The following is a 6,886-nucleotide window of genomic DNA, read 5'->3' as shown; positions in this document are numbered from 1 at the left end:
CGTTGTTTACTTAAGAAACTCACAGTGATTATGTGTCAAGTGAAATTTGTAAAACCAGCAATTTTATCCTGATCACAGGACAAGTCAATTAATTTTATCAAAGCTAACGAAGTACTGCAAAAAAAGTACAACCTACGGAAAGTGCAAAGCAGCATAATTTCCCAAGTAAAATAAAAAATTAAAAAATTCTGACACATATCCACCTAGGCGTCTGCTCTGCGCCTTCAAATTCAGCCAGGACGAAAGTGAAAAATTGCGCAAAAAATAGCGACAAAAATTGAAAAAATTACAAAAAATTAGAAAAAATTTCCTAAGAATATGAGGAAAGTACATGAAGGACTCCCCATCACACAACAATGCCCGGTAACAAGCACTAGGGATTAGATTTTTTTCCATCTTGCGCATAAATTATGCAACAGTGGCACGAACATCTTTGGCGAGGAAAGTGAAAATTATGCTCACGTAATTGACAATGTTAAGAGCCAGGATTCCAAAATGTATTATGTGAAAATAATTTAAATGAATTTAAATGGTTGCCAAATCCAATTATGTAAAATGTTGAACAGAATAGTAACAATTTCTCAGAGATTTCATCATAAATAATTTATACGATTGTTGAGATTCTATTTTATTTCCTAGAAATGAATTCAGATTTTTAAATATTTAATTGCAATAAACGATTATTGTGTCGGAAGTATCTCAAAGTAGTTTCAGATTTTATCATTATTTGCTTGTGATTGAAATGAGCACTTCGAAAGGTGATTTAAGATGGTAATATAACAATATAAAACATCATTCCGGTAGATAACTACACCAGTCATTGCCCTAAGTTCATAGCTAAAATGAATATATAATCTAACTGTACCATTAAATACATAAATTAAAAAATAACAAAATACTCTACTAGCATTGAAGTACTTGTAATAGAATATTCATTACAATAGAAGACTTAAGAAAAAAGTTTTGGAATAAATATTACAATATTCCTTCAGCTATATCCAACTTATACTCAAATCGACAAGATAAAGGCACAGAAATTATTAAATAATAATAATATTTTTTCGAGGGAAAAGCCAAAAATATGCATTTCCAATTAAGAAACTTCAAAGTTCTGTCAACATACTTCTTAACTAAAAATAATGTTTATAACCACAAAGGAAACAGATCCGATAAGACTAGTTCAAATTGACAAATGACAAATTTTAATTTCAAATGGTTAAATATGGTACACTAGAACGAACGAAAGATGACTACAATATGTTTACGAGATAGCGTTTTCGTTAGTTTGACCAATTCGGTGACGGTTCTGAGGACTTGACGACGATAATCCAGCACACCCAGCGGTCGTTTAAATGTAACTGGTTAACCATGCCGCAATCCAAATTTAATGGGACATTTTATAAATAGATATTTGTAATCTTTCAATTGATGAAAAAAACCAAAGTTATACTGAGAATTGCAAAGTTTTTTAGACGTATGATAAAGTTCTTATGAAGCGCAAGATATATTTAATTTTACCACCAAACAACTATGTGAAAAAGTTGCGGGCAAAAGAAAAACGGATAACTATAAAAGAAATATTGCACTGTTTCTTTTTCCTCTTCCTCTTCAACCAGATAGCACATGTGACCATTTATAAAAAACACGATCCCACAGATATCCTCTCTATTTAGGCTGAGTTTTTTTAGACCTTAGTTTTTCCTTATCATATGTCAGCAACATTAGCCTTACATACTACACTAATATCTGCATCCGCTCGAATTCAATTAAATTCTTGAACGTCAGGTTTCTAAAAATTTTACCATGCTACGATAGGTATTCCAATATCGCGGTAATATGGTGCCTATCCTAGCTAATTTAGAAGATTGATAGCTTAAGTCCCTTTAAATCCACTCTGCCTATATCAGCGATATAAAATACTTATATAATTACTCAAAAGCTATATTAAAGCTAAATACCAACAACTTACAGTCCGCGAATTACAATTTTGATTGCATTATTTGGTCGATAGGAATTTTTTTGCAATTAAAACTTGATTTTCAAAGAAGTGTTGCCATATTAAACTTTTACTTTCAATTTGTCGAAATTGAATGGTTTCTTCATTAGACTCAAGTGCAAAATTATTGCAGGGAAGAGCAAGTTATTCACAAGAAAAAATGTTATTAACATTCGCTTTCACAACACAATAAAAATATTCTTAAAGTAACCTCAGGAACGTTGTAAATCAACACCAGCAGCTAAATAAAGGCCAATAAAAATGAAAAATTACATTGAAGCATAAAGATTCAACTAAATTAACTTTTATGTCGTCATAAGAAGAGCTAAAATAATAAAATTCATACACTGAGACAGGAAAGAAGCCAAGTATGCGCTATATAATGACATTTCCGTAAACCAGCTATGCTTGCCTATACCAAATTTTTCAGCAACTTCTTTAGAGGCGACTTCAACATCAAAAGTCAAGTGCATAAATCTTCGAAGACGGCATAACATTTTTTGCCGGATATATAAAAAATGCTTAGCCATCTAACCTTTGACCCTAGCTAAAAACGCTGTAGGCTACGTAGACAGTTTCGAGGATGAGTGGTATTCGCAATAGTAACAATAGCAAAATACAGGGGACGCGACCACCTGTAAGATTAATTTTAATGAATTTCACTTTTATACACCCCCCCGACCGCTTATACCATCGCAGCATTGTAGCGCATAATTTTTAATCAACATTACTCGGAGTGTAGGCAAATGTGCTACTGATAGCGAGTAGCAGTGCTTTGTGCCCTAAGGACGAGCAGCAGTTAACTTTTGGTGAGAATTAACGTCATGACATAAATAAGAAAAAATAATGTGCCCCCTCTCACCTCGTATCATGACTGAAAATAAAACCGAGAAATTTCAATTATTTTATATTTAAGTGCGCTTTTGCTAGAGGTTCAAAATTCTTAGTTTTATTGTGTTTTTTTCTATCCCCGAAGCCACACAAATAAAAACGAAAGTCTAATAAGTAATAAAAAAGCTCTATAAACTTACCGTCTTATATTTCTTTGTATGGAACGTGTTACTGCTGACATATCGCAAGCACCTCTGTCACCAGGCCTCCTATGCTCTATACGACTGCTGCAAGAGCGCCCGTCGAGTGTTGCATAAATGTGACGTCGCGGTAAATGTGCAGTGTATATATTACGCGGTGTAGGTATTTTGCTCTTCATAGTGCGTGGACTGGGTTCAAAACCCGAATCTTGGTCCTTCGTACCATTTGTGGCAGCACTAGCTCTAGTGTCTGGTGTGGTACGCCAGTTACTGCGTGTTTTCGTGCCACTTTTGATGCGTTTTTTAAGACGTCTCTTTCGGCCATTGTTGTAATCATACAAAACAGTTACGGCACCAGTGGCTAAAGTAGTACCAGCTGCTGTCGGCGTGCTATGACGTTTTCGTGCAACACCTACCTTCTCATTGGCTGCATCAAGATCTTCGTTGTCTTCGTCATCATCCTCATCTTCATATTCAACATTATCGCGGTCACCTACTTCAGGCGAACTAAGTTCACCATCTGAGTGCGCTTTTATGTCAGGCAAGTCAGACACAATTTTGAAGACTTGTGTGTCGCTGTACTCAACTTCTTCACTCGGTACCGCATCCAACACTTCAGTCGCGGATTCATCGCTTTTAAGTACTTGGAAACTGGATTTACGCACTGGTTCTTCCACATCTTCATCTTCAGCTGAATCTGATGGAAGTAGTGTAAAGGAACGACGAGTTGGTTGGTCACGTTGTTGTGTTGCATTATCATCTGTGGATTTTATATCAGTTGCTGTTGAGGCAATAGCTGTGGAAGGTTGTTGTGCTGGTATAGGAGACTTAGTTTTGGAAGTGATAGTTGCTGGAGTAATATCTTTTGCTAATGATTCTACTTTTTCAGCTGTGGTTAAATCTACTGTTTTTGTTTCTGCGTCAGCCGTAGTTTGTTTAGCATCAGCCGTAGTAGTTTTTTTAACATCATCAGATTTATCTGCAGCTGCAACTACTTGACTTGGCTCTGGAGTTGGTATTGGTGTAGGTATTGGTGTAGGTGTGGCAGGTGTCTCAATTAACTCTGGTGCAGTGATAGATTTGCTGCTTGTAACCGCTTCACTTGACACCTCATCTAATGTAGGTTTCTTGGATTGTAATACTTCTTCAACTAGTTTCTTTGTTTCTTCTTTTTCATCTCTGCCATCATCTTGCAATTCCTGTGTGTCTTTCATACCATTCTCTATGACTTCTGTTGCCATTTTAAGTACCACATCCACTTCTTTCTTGACTTGTTCAGCTACTTCTTTTAAAATATCCTTACTAGTCTTTTCAACGGAGCCAGTTTCATCTTTTTTTTCTTCTGATTCTGACAATTTCAGCGAAACTTCATCGGCGCCACGATGTACGTCAACTTTTGTGGTTACTAATTCAGCAGCACCAACAGTTTCTGTTTCCTGATCAGATACATCAACGCCAATAATATCCTTTTGGCCTTCGGTCTCAGTTATTATCTTTGCACTTTGTGGTGGTGATTTAATAAAAGTTGCCTCTTTACCCGCTGCTGTTGGCGTTACTTGACGTTTTGTTGCTGATTGTGGTCTACTACGTACTGATATTTTTGAGTCGGGTCTTGAAATATCTATAACATTTTTCTCTTGTTCTATTGACACCATATGTTCTTTAGTTGACTCGCCATTACCTTTTGATTTTTCTGATTCTATGGAAGCCTTTTTCACAGTTTTGCTTGGTTCATCATCTTCATCGTCACTATACTTTAAATCCTTCGAACGTCGGACAGATGTTGTCCTTTTACGTATCACTTTTTGTTTTTGATGCTTATGATAGCAACAATTTTCGCAAGAATCCTCATCATCATCATCATCTTCCCATTCACTTGAGCTAGCATATCTTTCACGTGACTTACGACGTCTTAATTCAATATTACTTTTGGAACGACTAATATCATCACTACAACATGCTCTATGACAACTTTCCTTTGGTTCACCACAACTGCTTGTTCTGCGACGCTGATGATGTCTATGCATTCGTTTATGACGGCGACAGATATGCTCAATGCGCTGTTCCCTACGGTAAGTTTGTTCATTACAACTACAATTGCCCTCACCCTCACCTTCACCTTCAGCGGCACCATCGGAATCAGAACGTTTCAGGTACACAACGTATTTCTTAGAGTTACGCAAATCTTGTATTTCCTCCTTTTCCACATATTTAAGAGGGCGTACAGCTTCAATGCTGGTTTCCTGAAAAGGATTACCCCGTCTTGCTGCCAAGCGGAGCTTAGCTGCTGGCAAGCCACCATGGGATTGCAAAAACTTTGCTGTAGAACGATGTCCTTTCTGTAGTGAACAATCTAATGGTGTTATAACTACACCTTTTGAGTTGCGATAAATAGCATTGATATCGGCACCGTAATCCAATAGAAGTTTACACATATCCGTGTAGTCATTCGTGGCAGCAGTATGTAGTAATGTGCGTCCATCATTGCTTGTTGTGTTCACTTGTTTTTTGCGTTGTTCCAAAAGCCATTCAACAAGTTCACGCCGTCCTGACATTGCTGCCTCATGTATGGGTAAATCACCTTTGGCATTACGTAACCATAAATTGGCACCACGTTCTTTAAGTAGTTTGACAGTTTCAAATTGACCTTTTGAGCAACCGCAATGAGATGGTGTGCGACCTTTACGATCTTGTCTATTGGGGTCTGCTTCCAAATCGAGTAATCTAGATGTAGCATCGGCATGACCAAGTGTCACTGCATAATGCAAAGCAGTACAACCGTTTAAGTCGATAAGATCCGTGGGTGCACCACATAAGCTTATGAGGGTGTCAATGCATTCTGTGTGACCACGTGAAGCTGCACAATGTAATGCTGTCAAACCATCTCTACGGAAAAAAGAGTTTATAATTAAAAAACATATTGCGAATTGTAGGCAGTGAGTTTAAATATATTTGACCGACTTATCTGCGCTTTCCACTCTAGCACCAGCCTTTACCAAAGCGATAACAGCTTTTGCAGAACCCGCTGATGCAGCCCAAAGTAACGGTTGACGCCCATCTTTATCTTGCACATCAACACTTGATTGCGGATGCGCCAAGAGGATGCCAAGTATTTCTAAAGCTAATTTTGAAGCATTTGGATGTCCTATTTTATTCTCATAACTAGCACCACACATTTGTGCGGCATAGTGCAATGGAGAACCGCCATTTATGTCTGGTGTTGTCACATTAGCACCAGCAGCTAGCACAGCGCGCAGCGCTTCCACTTCTCCACACACTGTAAATATTTTATGAATAATTTAGTTGATGTGTGAATACTTTATTTTCAGTGACGTCACTATACAAACCTGTGGCCCAGTGCACCACTGAATGGCCCTCATTATCCACCGCATTCACATCAGCTTTATTCGCTAGCAGCAAATTGACCATTGCCAAATTGCCCTGAATAACCGCCAAGTGAAGCGGGGTGAAGCCATCTTCATCTGCAGACTCCAGTAGTTCTGGAGCTGCGATGGCAATACTGGCAGCAGCCACGAGGTCACGTGTATGAATGTTCTGTGCAGCGCAATAATGTAAGGCGTTTTTATTGTGCGAGTCGCGTTTGAGCAAGCGATCCGGCTGGAAATAAAATGGACAGTAATTAGTAAAATATCGTTTATGATGGATTTGCTTATTTATATGTACTATATACTATAAAATTCGTTTTTGGTATATTTAATATATTATAAAAAAAAAATCAAATATTTGACAAAAATATTGTGGAACTAACTTAATAAGTCTAAATATGTAAGAACTTTCATGTCAAGAGTTCAAATCTTATATTTGTGTTTTAAGAGTTCAAATCTTATATTTGTGTTTT

At 37.2% G+C, this 6,886-nt stretch overlaps 1 pseudogene; it reads right to left on the bottom strand.

Annotated features, from left to right (window-relative positions):
- Window positions 1–3,023: 3,023 nt before the first annotated feature.
- The window catches only part of LOC119676745, an 82,201-nt pseudogene continuing 78,338 nt past the window's right edge, over window positions 3,024–6,886 (bottom strand).

This window comes from Teleopsis dalmanni, chromosome 2 (assembly GCF_002237135.1).
Source record: "Teleopsis dalmanni isolate 2A chromosome 2, ASM223713v2, whole genome shotgun sequence".
NCBI lineage: Eukaryota > Metazoa > Arthropoda > Insecta > Diptera > Diopsidae > Teleopsis > Teleopsis dalmanni.
Note: the sequence above shows the minus strand (reverse complement) of the source record. Positions and strands in the feature narration are given on the sequence as shown.